This window comes from Lissotriton vulgaris, chromosome 10 (genome assembly GCF_964263255.1).
Source record: "Lissotriton vulgaris chromosome 10, aLisVul1.2, whole genome shotgun sequence".
In the NCBI taxonomy this organism is placed as follows: Eukaryota; Metazoa; Chordata; class Amphibia; order Caudata; family Salamandridae; genus Lissotriton; species Lissotriton vulgaris.
Genome location: NC_141698.1, coordinates 536,677,975 through 536,691,896, shown reverse-complemented (window position 1 = coordinate 536,691,896; position 13,922 = coordinate 536,677,975). Strand labels below are relative to the sequence as shown.

At 47.1% G+C, this 13,922-nt stretch overlaps 21 non-coding genes across 21 annotated transcripts; all 21 read right to left on the bottom strand.

Moving 5' to 3' along the window:
• Positions 1-52: 52 nt before the first annotated feature.
• On the bottom strand, positions 53-124 carry TRNAP-UGG (transfer RNA proline (anticodon UGG)). Its single transcript has one exon. It is a non-coding gene; the product is annotated as a tRNA-Pro (tRNA).
• A 932-nt stretch (positions 125-1,056) lies between these two features.
• TRNAL-CAA (transfer RNA leucine (anticodon CAA)) lies at positions 1,057-1,168 on the bottom strand. The gene is made up of 2 exons: positions 1,131-1,168; positions 1,057-1,102 (listed from the first exon to the last, which is right to left on the bottom strand). It is a non-coding gene; the product is annotated as a tRNA-Leu (tRNA).
• A 292-nt stretch (positions 1,169-1,460) lies between these two features.
• Positions 1,461-1,533, bottom strand: TRNAV-AAC (transfer RNA valine (anticodon AAC)). The gene has a single exon. It is a non-coding gene; the product is annotated as a tRNA-Val (tRNA).
• A 385-nt stretch (positions 1,534-1,918) lies between these two features.
• TRNAP-AGG (transfer RNA proline (anticodon AGG)) lies at positions 1,919-1,990 on the bottom strand. Its single transcript has one exon. It is a non-coding gene; the product is annotated as a tRNA-Pro (tRNA).
• Positions 1,991-2,396: 406 nt separating this feature from the next.
• Positions 2,397-2,469, bottom strand: TRNAV-UAC (transfer RNA valine (anticodon UAC)). The gene has a single exon. It is a non-coding gene; the product is annotated as a tRNA-Val (tRNA).
• Positions 2,470-2,845: 376 nt separating this feature from the next.
• Positions 2,846-2,917, bottom strand: TRNAP-UGG (transfer RNA proline (anticodon UGG)). The gene has a single exon. It is a non-coding gene; the product is annotated as a tRNA-Pro (tRNA).
• Positions 2,918-3,849: 932 nt separating this feature from the next.
• Positions 3,850-3,961, bottom strand: TRNAL-CAA (transfer RNA leucine (anticodon CAA)). The gene is made up of 2 exons: positions 3,924-3,961; positions 3,850-3,895 (listed from the first exon to the last, which is right to left on the bottom strand). It is a non-coding gene; the product is annotated as a tRNA-Leu (tRNA).
• A 293-nt stretch (positions 3,962-4,254) lies between these two features.
• On the bottom strand, positions 4,255-4,327 carry TRNAV-AAC (transfer RNA valine (anticodon AAC)). The gene has a single exon. It is a non-coding gene; the product is annotated as a tRNA-Val (tRNA).
• Positions 4,328-4,712: 385 nt separating this feature from the next.
• Positions 4,713-4,784, bottom strand: TRNAP-AGG (transfer RNA proline (anticodon AGG)). Its single transcript has one exon. It is a non-coding gene; the product is annotated as a tRNA-Pro (tRNA).
• Positions 4,785-5,190: 406 nt separating this feature from the next.
• TRNAG-UCC (transfer RNA glycine (anticodon UCC)) lies at positions 5,191-5,263 on the bottom strand. The gene has a single exon. It is a non-coding gene; the product is annotated as a tRNA-Gly (tRNA).
• A 1,380-nt stretch (positions 5,264-6,643) lies between these two features.
• TRNAL-CAA (transfer RNA leucine (anticodon CAA)) lies at positions 6,644-6,755 on the bottom strand. Its single transcript has 2 exons — positions 6,718-6,755; positions 6,644-6,689 (listed from the first exon to the last, which is right to left on the bottom strand). It is a non-coding gene; the product is annotated as a tRNA-Leu (tRNA).
• Positions 6,756-7,047: 292 nt separating this feature from the next.
• Positions 7,048-7,120, bottom strand: TRNAV-AAC (transfer RNA valine (anticodon AAC)). Its single transcript has one exon. It is a non-coding gene; the product is annotated as a tRNA-Val (tRNA).
• An 863-nt stretch (positions 7,121-7,983) lies between these two features.
• Positions 7,984-8,056, bottom strand: TRNAV-UAC (transfer RNA valine (anticodon UAC)). The gene has a single exon. It is a non-coding gene; the product is annotated as a tRNA-Val (tRNA).
• Positions 8,057-9,436: 1,380 nt separating this feature from the next.
• On the bottom strand, positions 9,437-9,548 carry TRNAL-CAA (transfer RNA leucine (anticodon CAA)). The gene is made up of 2 exons: positions 9,511-9,548; positions 9,437-9,482 (listed from the first exon to the last, which is right to left on the bottom strand). It is a non-coding gene; the product is annotated as a tRNA-Leu (tRNA).
• A 294-nt stretch (positions 9,549-9,842) lies between these two features.
• Positions 9,843-9,915, bottom strand: TRNAV-AAC (transfer RNA valine (anticodon AAC)). Its single transcript has one exon. It is a non-coding gene; the product is annotated as a tRNA-Val (tRNA).
• A 385-nt stretch (positions 9,916-10,300) lies between these two features.
• On the bottom strand, positions 10,301-10,372 carry TRNAP-AGG (transfer RNA proline (anticodon AGG)). Its single transcript has one exon. It is a non-coding gene; the product is annotated as a tRNA-Pro (tRNA).
• A 406-nt stretch (positions 10,373-10,778) lies between these two features.
• On the bottom strand, positions 10,779-10,851 carry TRNAV-UAC (transfer RNA valine (anticodon UAC)). The gene has a single exon. It is a non-coding gene; the product is annotated as a tRNA-Val (tRNA).
• A 1,380-nt stretch (positions 10,852-12,231) lies between these two features.
• Positions 12,232-12,343, bottom strand: TRNAL-CAA (transfer RNA leucine (anticodon CAA)). The gene is made up of 2 exons: positions 12,306-12,343; positions 12,232-12,277 (listed from the first exon to the last, which is right to left on the bottom strand). It is a non-coding gene; the product is annotated as a tRNA-Leu (tRNA).
• A 294-nt stretch (positions 12,344-12,637) lies between these two features.
• On the bottom strand, positions 12,638-12,710 carry TRNAV-AAC (transfer RNA valine (anticodon AAC)). The gene has a single exon. It is a non-coding gene; the product is annotated as a tRNA-Val (tRNA).
• A 385-nt stretch (positions 12,711-13,095) lies between these two features.
• TRNAP-AGG (transfer RNA proline (anticodon AGG)) lies at positions 13,096-13,167 on the bottom strand. The gene has a single exon. It is a non-coding gene; the product is annotated as a tRNA-Pro (tRNA).
• Positions 13,168-13,573: 406 nt separating this feature from the next.
• TRNAV-UAC (transfer RNA valine (anticodon UAC)) lies at positions 13,574-13,646 on the bottom strand. The gene has a single exon. It is a non-coding gene; the product is annotated as a tRNA-Val (tRNA).
• Between the last annotated feature and the right edge of the window lie 276 nt (positions 13,647-13,922).

Genomic DNA, 13,922 nt, shown 5'->3' with positions numbered 1-13,922 from the left:
GAAAAGAAGAAAGGCTCCTATATGACAAGCAGCCTGAAAAATTCCACAGGATGGGCTCGTCCGGGATTTGAACCCGGGACCTCTCGCACCCAAAGCGAGAATCATACCCCTAGACCAACGAGCCAGAGTGGCCAGGAGACATTTTGAACAATTACTGAAGCGTCTTTCTGAAAACAGCAGGGCTATTTGGCTCGTCTCCCTATAAGTGAGCCACACAAAGTCATGTTTTCTCTCAAGTTGTTGTTTTTTCACTCCAGCAAGGAAGGGGGCAGCCAATCTCCTATCGGCCAGTGAGCAGTAAAAAGGCACAGATGAGAACAGCAAGCACTTTCTGGCACTTGTACTCCTCTGCAAGTCCTGGACCCTTGCTCCATAGACTTCCACACCAGAAGCAATGAAGGGCCCACCATTTCTTGCGCCTGAGAAAGAGGTGTTTGATATTTGGATTCAAACGCGCTCGCTCAGCGCTCGATCAGGCTCGATCAGGCGAGATTTATATGAGTGGCTCACAGGCCTGAAACATTCACCTGGGAGACCCAGAGTGGCTGACTTCCCAGTATGGCCATTGTTGGGCGAGTCTCCTCCTTTCCTCCTGCCTCAATCTAGAATTGGCTGCAAATCACAAGAGGGAGTGCAATGTCCGTGTGTAGTGCCTACTCCCAGCTACCTCTCTGTCTTCCTTATGTAAATTAGAATTTGCAAGGGGGGACCATTGGCAATCTGCTCCTCCCACATAACCAGGAAGCTCTGTTGAACATGTCTGCCTGTGTTGTTGCAGGGACAGTGCCTTCTCTGCCAAAAAGGTGGCAGGAGAGCCTCACAACAAATGATGGGATCAACTGCTTATTTCGAAACCCAGCATGGCAGTTACTGTGATGGAGTGCAAATGTAATGGAAGGTGTGCCTGAGGTGTCCCTTTCAGAAATACATGGAATTGTGATTGAGGGCCCAGCCTGGTGGATTTCTCTTTATTTATTACAGGTTCCTGTAAATATTGTGGTGTGTCTGGGGAATGCACTGCAAAAATTAGGAAGACTTAAGGGTGTAAAAGGGAACTGTCAGAAGTGGGATTTGAACCCACGCCTCAATGAGGAGACCAGAAGGCTCAGCATCACTGAAGATCAAGCTCTCTTGGGTCTGGCGCCTTAGACCACTCGGCCATCCTGACGGCTCAGGGTGTACTTAGTTCTGACTTTTCTGTCTGCACCTGCCAACGTTTCCACTTACAACGTTCACAGCAATGTCACAGGTGTAAAGGCCCCAACAATACAACATAGCTTAAACAAAATAAAAATAGGCCCCAGAACATCCCCCAGATGATCGATGGAGATAACTTTGTTTCGTCTGCAAAGGTAAAAATAAATTCTCGCGGCTCACTGTGTTCAAAGACCACCTCTTCTTAAACTTGCATTGAGATAATAAGGTTTTAGAGTGTGCACAAAAAAGCATCCAATGCACAGTGTTTCTGCCCGGTCTCGAACCGGGGACCTTTCGCGTGTTAGGCGAACGTGATGACCACTACACTACAGAAACTACCTTTGTGGTTTCTACTGTTAGAGGAAAGTTTATCTCAAGTCTTCACCCTACTTCTATTCTGCTGTATCAGCAGCGGCTCAGAATGTGCAGAACAAGTGTGAAAACCTCAGAGATATCATCCAACATGCTTGCAATTAGACGTATTCAAAACTCACTTGTGCAGGCATCGACAGGCAAATATCTGATGCCTAAATGCCAGCGAGTACAGCTTGGGAAAGCATCACCTGGGACACACTGAGACTAAGCAGGTAGGCAGATAAAGCATGGTGATCCATTTTTCTTCTGAGGTTAGAAATATGTTGTGCAACAATGCACCCAGTATAACGAGAAATAGTCAGGCATAGTGCATTTTTAGTAGGGTTTGTATGTTTACCTCTAAAAAGGGCTCGTCTGGGATTTGAACCCGGGACCTCTCGCACCCTAAGCGAGAATCATACCCCTAGACCAACAAGCCACACAAGAGTCACCTCTGACACGGCTCCAGGGGTTAGTGGCAGCTAGCCAGTACATGCTGCTCTGTTCTGCAATATGATTGCTGTCTTTTCCATGACCGTCATCAAACAAGAAATTAAAAAGCCTCTGTCCTTCAGAGAGTTTGTTTGCTTTAAGTGTCTGCTCGTGGTGAGGACAAGAGAAGCATTTCTTCTCTCATGCCTTGCTTTCATGAAGTAGGCCCACCCTACAGAGCAAAGTGCGAGCAAGCGAATGGCGCAAGCTATCGTCACTTCTCTTTTCGAGCTGTCACTGAGATCTCTGGAGCACACTACGTCAGGCTGGTGAGGAATAGACAGCCTCTATTATCTCAGCTTTCCTATAAAGTGAGCCAGTAAATGCAAACACTGTGAAAAACAGCAAGCTGCTGTTTCTGCCCGGTCTCGAACCAGGGACCTTTCGCGTGTAAGGCGAATGTGATAACCACTACACTACAGAAACAGACACTACCTCAGGAATCTTGTTGGCATGTATTGGGTTGGAATGCACAGACTAAGGGCCAACGTCCTTGAAGCTCAAAGTTGGGCTCTCCTTACCCGGTCTCTCTTTCTTTGGAATGAGGACCACTTTTTTCCCATGAGGCGATTTTGAAACCATATCCTGAAATGACACTAGAAAAACACTTTGCATGTAATGTTCCTACACTGCTGGTCCAGCCCAGAAAAGCAGTTGCAACGAAGTCCTGCACTCCTTTATCATGTCAAAAGTGGAAAATAGCGTGCAGGGTAAGGAACCTTCTCGACATACACAGCGTCTTATAGCATTGAAAAGAAGAAAGGCTCCTATATGACAAGCAGCCTGAAAAATTCCACAGGATGGGCTCGTCCGGGATTTGAACCCGGGACCTCTCGCACCCAAAGCGAGAATCATACCCCTAGACCAACGAGCCAGAGTGACCAGGAGACATTTTGAACAATTACTGAAGCGTCTTTCTGAAAACAGCAGGGCTATTTGGCTCGTCTCCCTATAAGTGAGCCACACAAAGTCATGTTTTCTCTCAAGTTGTTGTTTTTTCACTCCAGCAAGGAAGGGGGCAGCCAATCTCCTATCGGCCAGTGAGCAGTAAAAAGGCACAGATGAGAACAGCAAGCACTTTCTGGCACTTGTACTCCTCTGCAAGTCCTGGACCCTTGCTCCATAGACTTCCACACCAGAAGCAATGAAGGGCCCACCATTTCTTGCGCCTGAGAAAGAGGTGTTTGATATTTGGATTCAAACGCGCTCGCTCAGCGCTCGATCAGGCTCGATCAGGCGAGATTTATATGAGTGGCTCACAGGCCTGAAACATTCACCTGGGAGACCCAGAGTGGCTGACTTCCCAGTATGGCCATTGTTGGGCGAGTCTCCTCCTTTCCTCCTGCCTCAATCTAGAATTGGCTGCAAATCACAAGAGGGAGTGCAATGTCCGTGTGTAGTGCCTACTCCCAGCTACCTCTCTGTCTTCCTTATGTAAATTAGAATTTGCAAGGGGGGACCATTGGCAATCTGCTCCTCCCACATAACCAGGAAGCCCTGTTGAACATGTCTGCCTGTGTTGTTGCAGGGACAGTGCCTTCTCTGCCAAAAAGGTGGCAGGAGAGACTCACAACAAATGATGGGATCAACTGCTTATTTCGAAACCCAGCATGGCAGTTACTGTGATGGAGTGCAAATGTAATGGAAGGTGTGCCTGAGGTGTCCCTTTCAGAAATACATGGAATTGTGATTGAGGGCCCAGCCTGGTGGATTTCTCTTTATTTATTACAGGTTCCTGTAAATATTGTGGTGTGTCTGGGGAATGCACTGCAAAAATTAGGAAGACTTAAGGGTGTAAAAGGGAACTGTCAGAAGTGGGATTTGAACCCACGCCTCCATGAGGAGACCAGAAGGCTCAACATCACTGAAGATCAAGCTCTCTTGAGTCTGGCGCCGTAGACCACTCGGCCATCCTGACGGCTCAGGGTGTGCTTAGTTCTGACTTTTCTGTCTGCACCTGCCAACATTTCCACTTACAACTTTCACAGCAATGTCACAGGTGTAAAGGCCCCAACAATACAACATAGCTTAAACAAAATAAAAATAGGCCCCAGAACATCCCCCAGATGATCGATGGAGATAACTTTGTTTCGTCTGCAAAGGTAAAAAAAAATTCTCGCGGCTCACTGTGTTCAAAGACCACCTCTTCTTAAACTTGCATTGAGATAATAAGGTTTTAGAGTGTGCACAAAAAAAGCATCCAATGCACAGTGTTTCTGCCCGGTCTCGAACCGGGGACCTTTCGCGTGTTAGGTGAACGTGATGACCACTACACTACAGAAACTACCTTGGTGGTTTCTACTGTTAGAGGAAAGTTTCTCTCAAGTCTTCACCCTACTTCTATTCTGCTGTATCAGCAGCGGCTCAGAATGTGCAGAACAAGTGTGAAAACCTCAGAGATATCATCCAACATGCTTGCAATTAGACGTATTCAAAACTCACTTGTGCAGGCATCGACAGGCAAATATCTGATGCCTAAATGCCAGCGAGTACAGCTTGGGAAAGCATCACCTGGGACACACTGAGACTAAGCAGGTAGGCAGATAAAGCATGGTGATCCATTTTTCTTCTGAGGTTAGAAATATGTTGTGCAACAATGCACCCAGTATAACGAGAAATAGTCAGGCATAGTGCATTTTTAGTAGGGTTTGTATGTTTACCTCTAAAAAGGGCTCGTCTGGGATTTGAACCCGGGACCTCTCGCACCCTAAGCGAGAATCATACCCCTAGACCAACGAGCCACACAAGAGTTACCTCTGACACGGCTCCAGGGGTTAGTGGCAGCTAGCCAGTACATGCTGCTCTGTTCTGCAATATGATTGCTGTCTTTTCCATGACCGTCATCAAACAAGAAATTAAAAAGCCTCTGTCCTTCAGACAGTTTGTTTGCTTTAAGTGTCTGCTCGTGGTGAGGACAAGAGAAGCATTTCTTCTCTCATACCTTGCTTTCATGAAGTAGGCCCACCCTACAGAGCAAAGTGCGAGCAAGCGAATGGCGCAAGCTATCGTCACTTCTCTTTTCGAGCTGTCACTGAGATCTCTGGAGCACACTACGTCAGGCTGGTGAGGAATAGACAGCCTCTATTATCTCAGCTTTCCTATAAAGTGAGCCAGTAAATGCAAACACTCTGAAAAACAGCAAGCTGCTGTTTCTGCCCGGTCTCGAACCAGGGACCTTTCGCGTGGAAGGCGAATGTGATAACCACTACACTACAGAAACAGACACTACCTCAGGAATCTTGTTGGCATGTATTGGGTTGGAATGCACAGACTAAGGGCCAACGTCCTTGAAGCTCAAAGTTGGGCTCTCCTTACCCGGTCTCTCTTTCTTTGGAATGAGGACCACTTTTTTCCCATGAGGCGATTTTGAAACCATATCCTGAAATGACACTAGAAAAACACTTTGCATGTAATGTTCCTACACTGCTGGTCCAGCCCAGAAAAGCAGTTGCAACGAAGTCCTGCACTCCTTTATCATGTCAAAAGTGGAAAATAGCATGCAGGGTAAGGAACCTTCTCGACATACACAGCGTCTTATAGCATTGAAAAGAAGAAAGGCTCCTATATGACAAGCAGCCTGAAAAATTCCACAGGATGGGCTCGTCTGGGATTTGAACCCGGGACCTCTCGCACCCAAAGCGAGAATCATACCCCTAGACCAACGAGCCAGAGTGGCCAGGAGACATTTTGAACAATTACTGAAGCGTCTTTCTGAAAACAGCAGGGCTATTTGGCTCGTCTCCCTATAAGTGAGCCACACAAAGTCATGTTTTCTCTCAAGTTGTTGTTTTTTCACTCCAGCAAGGAAGGGGGCAGCCAATCTCCTATCGGCCAGTGAGCAGTAAAAAGGCACAGATGAGAACAGCAAGCACTTTCTGGCACTTGTACTCCTCTGCAAGTCCTGGACCCTTGCTCCATAGACTTCCACACCAGAAGCAATGAAGGGCCCACCATTTCTTGCGCCTGAGAAAGAGGTGTTTGATATTTGGATTCAAACGCGCTCGCTCAGCGCTCGATCAGGCTCGATCAGGCGAGATTTATATGAGTGGCTCACAGGCCTGAAACATTCACCTGGGAGACCCAGAGTGGCTGACTTCCCAGTATGGCCATTGTTGGGCGAGTCTCCTCCTTTCCTCCTGCCTCAATCTAGAATTGGCTGCAAATCACAAGAGGGAGTGCAATGTCCGTGTGTAGTGCCTACTCCCAGCTACCTCTCTGTCTTCCTTATGTAAATTAGAATTTGCAAGGGGGGACCATTGGCAATCTGCTCCTCCCACATAACCAGGAAGCTCTGTTGAACATGTCTGCCTGTGTTGTTGCAGGGACAGTGCCTTCTCTGCCAAAAAGGTGGCAGGAGAGCCTCACAACAAATGATGGGATCAACTGCTTATTTCGAAACCCAGCATGGCAGTTACTGTGATGGAGTGCAAATGTAATGGAAGGTGTGCCTGAGGTGTCCCTTTCAGAAATACATGGAATTGTGATTGAGGGCCCAGCCTGGTGGATTTCTCTTTATTTATTACAGGTTCCTGTAAATATTGTGGTGTGTCTGGGGAATGCACTGCAAAAATTAGGAAGACTTAAGGGTGTAAAAGGGAACTGTCAGAAGTGGGATTTGAGCCCACGCCTCAATGAGGAGACCAGAAGGCTCAGCATCACTGAAGATCAAGCTCTCTTGGGTCTGGCGCCTTAGACCACTCGGCCATCCTGACGGCTCAGGGTGTACTTAGTTCTGACTTTTCTGTCTGCACCTGCCAACGTTTCCACTTACAACGTTCACAGCAATGTCACAGGTGTAAAGGCCCCAACAATACAACATAGCTTAAACAAAATAAAAATAGGCCCCAGAACATCCCCCAGATGATCGATGGAGATAACTTTGTTTCGTCTGCAAAGGTAAAAAAAAATTCTCGCGGCTCACTGTGTTCAAAGACCACCTCTTCTTAAACTTGCATTGAGATAATAAGGTTTTAGAGTGTGCACAAAAAAGCATCCAATGCACAGTGTTTCTGCCCGGTCTCGAACCGGGGACCTTTCGCGTGTTAGGTGTACGTGATGACCACTACACTACAGAAACTACCTTTGTGGTTTCTACTGTTAGAGGAAAGTTTCTCTCAAGTCTTCACCCTACTTCTATTCTGCTGTATCAGCAGCGGCTCAGAATGTGCAGAACAAGTGTGAAAACCTCAGAGATATCATCCAACATGCTTGCAATTAGACGTATTCAAAACTCACTTGTGCAGGCATCGACAGGCAAATATCTGATGCCTAAATGCCAGCGAGTACAGCTTGGGAAAGCATCACCTGGGACACACTGAGACTAAGCAGGTAGGCAGATAAAGCATGGTGATCCATTTTTCTTCTGAGGTTAGAAATATGTTGTGCAACAATGCACCCAGTATAACGAGAAATAGTCAGGCATAGTGCATTTTTAGTAGGGTTTGTATGTTTACCTCTAAAAAGGGCTCGTCTGGGATTTGAACCCGGGACCTCTCGCACCCTAAGCGAGAATCATACTCCTGGACCAACGAGCCACACAAGAGTCATCTCTGACACGGCTCCAGGGGTTAGTGGCAGCTAGCCAGTACATGCTGCTCTGTTCTGCAATATGATTGCTGTCTTTTCCATGACCGTCATCAAACAAGAAATGAAAAAGCCTCTGTCCTTCAGACAGTTTGTTTGCTTTAAGTGTCTGCTCGTGGTGAGGACAAGAGAAGCATTTCTTCTCTCATGCCTTGCTTTCATGAAGTAGGCCCACCCTACAGAGCAAAGTGCGAGCAAGCGAATGGCGCAAGCTATCGTCACTTCTCTTTTCGAGCTGTCACTGAGATCTCTGGAGCACACTACGTCAGGCTGGTGAGGAATAGACAGCCTCTATTATCTCAGCTTTCCTATAAAGTGAGCCAGTAAATGCAAACACTGTGAAAAACAGCAAGCTGCTGTTTCTGCCCGGTCTCGAACCAGGGACCTTTCGCGTGTAAGGCGAACGTGATAACCACTACACTACAGAAACAGACACTACCTCAGGAATCTTGTTGGCATGTATTGGGTTGGAATGCACAGACTAAGGGCCAACGTCCTTGAAGCTCAAAGTTGGGCTCTCCTTACCCGGTCTCTCTTTCTTTGGAATGAGGACCACTTTTTTCCCATGAGGCGATTTTGAAACCATATCCTGAAATGACACTAGAAAAACACTTTGCATGTAATGTTCCTACACTGCTGGTCCAGCCCAGAAAAGCAGTTGCAACGAAGTCCTGCACTCCTTTATCATGTCAAAAGTGGAAAATAGCGTGCAGGGTAAGGAACCTTCTCGACATACACAGCGTCTTATAGCATTGAAAAGAAGAAAGGCTCCTATATGACAAGCAGCCTGAAAAATTCCACAGGATGGGCTCGTCCGGGATTTGAACCCGGGACCTCTCACACCTAAAGCGAGAATCATACCCCTAGACCAACGAGCCTGAGTGGCCAGGAGACATTTTGAACAATTACTGAAGCGTCTTTCTGAAAACAGCAGGGCTATTTGGCTCGTCTCCCTATAAGTGAGCCACACAAAGTCATGTTTTCTCTCAAGTTGTTGTTTTTTCACTCCAGCAAGGAAGGGGGCAGCCAATCTCCTATCAGCCAGTGAGCAGTAAAAAGGCACAGATGAGCACAGCAAGCACTTTCTGGCACTTGCACTCCTCTGCAAGTCCTGGACCCTTGCTCCATAGACTTCCACACCAGAAGCAATGAAGGGCCCACCATTTCTTGCGCCTGAGAAAGAGGTGTTTGATATTTGGATTCAAACGCGCTCGCTCAGCGCTCGATCAGGCGAGATCAGGCGAGATTTATATGAGTGGCTCACAGGCCTGAAACATTCACCTGGGAGACCCAGAGTGGCTGACTTCCCAGTATGGCCATTGTTGGGCGAGTCTCCTCCTTTCCTCCTGCCTCAATCTAGAATTGGCTGCAAATCACAAGAGGGAGTGCAATGTCCGTGTGTAGTGCCTACTCCCAGATACCTCTCTGTCTTCCTTATGTAAATTAGAATTTGCAAGGGGGGACCATTGGCAATCTGCTCCTCCCACATAACCAGGAAGCCCTGTTGAACATGTCTGCCTGTGTTGTTGCAGGGACAGTGCCTTCTCTGCCCAAAAGGTGGCAGGAGAGCCTCACAACAAATGATGGGATCAACTGCTTATTTCGAAACCCAGCATGGCAGTTACTGTGATGGAGTGCAAATGTAATGGAAGGTGTGCCTGAGGTGTCCCTTTCAGAAATACAAGGAATTGTGATTGAGGGCCCAGCCTGGTGGATTTCTCTTTATTTATTACAGGTTCCTGTAAATATTGTGGTGTGTCTGGGGAATGCACTGCAAAAATTAGGAAGACTTAAGGGTGTAAAAGGGAACTGTCAGAAGTGGGATTTGAACCCACGCCTCCATGAGGAGACCAGAAGGCTCAGCATCACTGAAGATCAAGCTCTCTTGAGTCTGGCGCCTTAGACCACTCGGCCATCCTGACGGCTCAGGGTGTGCTTAGTTCTGACTTTTCTGTCTGCACCTGCCAACGTTTCCACTTACAACGTTCACAGCAAAGTCACAGGTGTAAAGGCCCCAACAATACAACATAGCTTAAACAAAATAAAAATAGGCCCCAGAACATCCCCCAGATGATCGATGGAGATAACTTTGTTTCGTCTGCAAAGGTAAAAGAAAAATTCTCGCGGCTCACTGTGTTCAAAGACCACCTCTTCTTAAACTTGCATTGAGATAATAAGGTTTTAGAGTGTGCACAAAAAAAGAATCCAATGCACAGTGTTTCTGCCCGGTCTCGAACCGGGGACCTTTCGCGTGTTAGGCGAACGTGATGACCACTACACTACAGAAACTACCTTGGTGGTTTCTACTGTTAGAGGAAAGTTTCTCTCAAGTCTTCACCCTACTTCTATTCTGCTGTATCAGCAGCGGCTCAGAATGTGCAGAACAAGTGTGAAAACCTCAGAGATATCATCCAACATGCTTGCAATTAGACGTATTCAAAGCTCACTTGTGCAGGCATCGACAGGCAAATATCTGATGCCTAAATGCCAGCGAGTACAGCTTGGGAAAGCATCACCTGGGACACACTGAGACTAAGCAGGTAGGCAGATAAAGCATGGTGATCCATTTTTCTTCTGAGGTTAGAAATATGTTGTGCAACAATGCACCCAGTATAACGAGAAATAGTCAGGCATAGTGCATTTTTAGTAGGGTTTGTATGTTTACCTCTAAAAAGGGCTCGTCTGGGATTTGAACCCGGGACCTCTCGCACCCTAAGCGAGAATCATACCCCTAGACCAACGAGCCACACAAGAGTCACCTCTGACACGGCTCCAGGGGTTAGTGGCAGCTAGCCAGTACATGCTGCTCTGTTCTGCAATATGATTGCTGTCTTTTCCATGACCGTCATCAAACAAGAAATTAAAAAGCCTCTGTCCTTCAGACAGTTTGTTTGCTTTAAGTGTCTGCTCGTGGTGAGGACAAGAGAAGCATTTCTTCTCTCATGCCTTGCTTTCATGAAGTAGGCCCACCCTACAGAGCAAAGTGCGAGCAAGCGAATGGCGCAAGCTATCGTCACTTCTCTTTTCGAGCTGTCACTGAGATCTCTGGAGCACACTACGTCAGGCTGGTGAGGAATAGACAGCCTCTATTATCTCAGCTTTCCTATAAAGTGAGCCAGTAAATGCAAACACTGTGAAAAACAGCAAGCTGCTGTTTCTGCCCGGTCTCGAACCAGGGACCTTTCGCGTGTAAGGCGAATGTGATAACCACTACACTACAGAAACAGACACTACCTCAGGAATCTTGTTGGCATGTATTGGGTTGGAATGCACAGACTAAGGGCCAACGTCCTTGAAGCTCAAAGTTGGGCTCTCCTTACCCGGTCTCTCTTTCTTTGGAATGAGGACCACTTTTTTCCCATGAGGCGATTTTGAAACCATATCCTGAAATGACACTAGAAAAACACTTTGCATGTAATGTTCCTACACTGCTGGTCCAGCCCAGAAAAGCAGTTGCAACGAAGTCCTGCACTCCTTTATCATGTCAAAAGTGGAAAATAGCGTGCAGGGTAAGGAACCTTCTCGACATACACAGCGTCTTATAGCATTGAAAAGAAGAAAGGCTCCTATATGACAAGCAGCCTGAAAAATTCCACAGGATGGGCTCGTCCGGGATTTGAACCTGGGACCTCTCGCACCCAAAGCGAGAATCATACCCCTAGACCAACGAGCCAGAGTGGCCAGGAGACATTTTGAACAATTACTGAATCGTCTTTCTGAAAACAGCAGGGCTATTTGGCTCGTCTCCCTATAAGTGAGCCACACAAAGTCATGTTTTCTCTCAAGTTGTTGTTTTTTCACTCCAGCAAGGAAGGGGGCAGCCAATCTCCTATCGGCCAGTGAGCAGTAAAAAGGCACAGATGAGAACAGCAAGCACTTTCTGGCACTTGTACTCCTCTGCAAGTCCTGGACCCTTGCTCCATAGACTTCCACACCAGAAGCAATGAAGGGCCCACCATTTCTTGCGCCTGAGAAAGAGGTGTTTGATATTTGGATTCAAACGCGCTCGCTCAGCGCTCGATCAGGCGAGATCAGGCGAGATTTATATGAGTGGCTCACAGGCCTGAAACATTCACCTGGGAGACCCAGAGTGGCTGACTTCCCAGTATGGCCATTGTTGGGCGAGTCTCCTCCTTTCCTCCTGCCTCAATCTAGAATTGGCTGCAAATCACAAGAGGGAGTGCAATGTCCGTGTGTAGTGCCTACTCCCAGCTACCTCTCTGTCTTCCTTATGTAAATTAGAATTTGCAAGGGGGGACCATTGGCAATCTGCTCCTCCCACATAACCAGGAAGCCCTGTTGAACATGTCTGCCTGTGTTGTTGCAGGGACAGTGCCTTCTCTGCCCAAAAGGTGGCAGGAGAGCCTCACAACAAATGATGGGATCAACTGCTTATTTCGAAACCCAGCATGGCAGTTACTGTGATGGAGTGCAAATGTAATGGAAGGTGTGCCTGAGGTGTCCCTTTCTGAAATACATGGAATTGTGATTGAGGGCCCAGCCTGGTGGATTTCCCTTTATTTATTACAGGTTCCTGTAAATATTGTGGTGTGTCTGGGGAATGCACTGCAAAAATTAGGAAGACTTAAGGGTGTAAAAGGGAACTGTCAGAAGTGGGATTTGAACCCACGCCTCCATGAGGAGACCAGAAGGCTCAGCATCACTGAAGATCAAGCTCTCTTGAGTCTGGCGCCTTAGACCACTCGGCCATCCTGACGGCTCAGGGTGTGCTTAGTTCTGACTTTTCTGTCTGCACCTGCCAACGTTTCCACTTACAACGTTCACAGCAATGTCACAGGTGTAAAGGCCCCAACAATACAACATAGCTTAAACAAAATAAAAATAGGCCCCAGAACATCCCCCAGATGATCGATGGAGATAACTTTGTTTCGTCTGCAAAGGTAAAAGAAAAATTCTCGCGGCTCACTGTGTTCAAAGACCACCTCTTCTTAAACTTGCATTGAGATAATAAGGTTTTAGAGTGTGCACAAAAAAAGAATCCAATGCACAGTGTTTCTGCCCGGTCTCGAACCGGGGACCTTTCGCGTGTTAGGCAAACGTGATGACCACTACACTACAGAAACTACCTTGGTGGTTTCTACTGTTAGAGGAAAGTTTCTCTCAAGTCTTCACCCTACTTCTATTCTGCTGTATCAGCAGCGGCTCAGAATGTGCAGAACAAGTGTGAAAACCTCAGAGATATCATCCAACATGCTTGCAATTAGACGTATTCAAAACTCACTTGTGCAGGCATCGACAGGCAAATATCTGATGCCTAAATGCCAGCGAGTACAGCTTGGGAAAGCATCACCTGGGACACACTGAGACTAAGCAGGTAGGCAGATAAAGCATGGTGATCCATTTTTCTTCTGAGGTTAGAAATATGTTGTGCAACAATGCACCCAGTATAACGAGAAATAGTCAGGCATAGTGCATTTTTAGTAGGGTTTGTATGTTTACCTCTAAAAAGGGCTCGTCTGGGATTTGAACCCGGGACCTCTCGCACCCTAAGCGAGAATCATACCCCTAGACCAACGAGCCACACAAGAGTCACCTCTGACACGGCTCCAGGGGTTAGTGGCAGCTAGCCAGTACATGCTGCTCTGTTCTGCAATATGATTGCTGTCTTTTCCATGACCGTCATCAAACAAGAAATTAAAAAGCCTCTGTCCTTCAGACAGTTTGTTTGCTTTAAGTGTCTGCTCGTGGTGAGGACAAGAGAAGCATTTCTTCTCTCATGCCTTGCTTTCATGAAGTAGGCCCACCCTACAGAGCAAAGTGCGAGCAAGCGAATGGCGCAAGCTATCGTCACTTCTCTTTTCGAGCTGTCACTGAGATCTCTGGAGCACACTACGTCAGGCTGGTGAGGAATAGACAGCCTCTATTATCTCAGCTTTCCTATAAAGTGAGCCAGTAAATGCAAACACTGTGAAAAACAGCAAGCTGCTGTTTCTGCCCGGTCTCGAACCAGGGACCTTTCGCGTGTAAGGCGAATGTGATAACCACTACACTACAGAAACAGACACTACCTCAGGAATCTTGTTGGCATGTATTGGGTTGGAATGCACAGACTAAGGGCCAACGTCCTTGAAGCTCAAAGTTGGGCTCTCCTTACCCGGTCTCTCTTTCTTTGGAATGAGGACCACTTTTTTCCCATGAGGCGATTTTGAAACCATATCCTGAAATGACACTAGAAAAACACTTTGCATGTAATGTTCCTACACTGCTGGTCCAGCCCAGAAAAGCAGTTGCAACGAAGTCCTGCACTCCTTTATCATGTCAAAAGTGGAAAATAG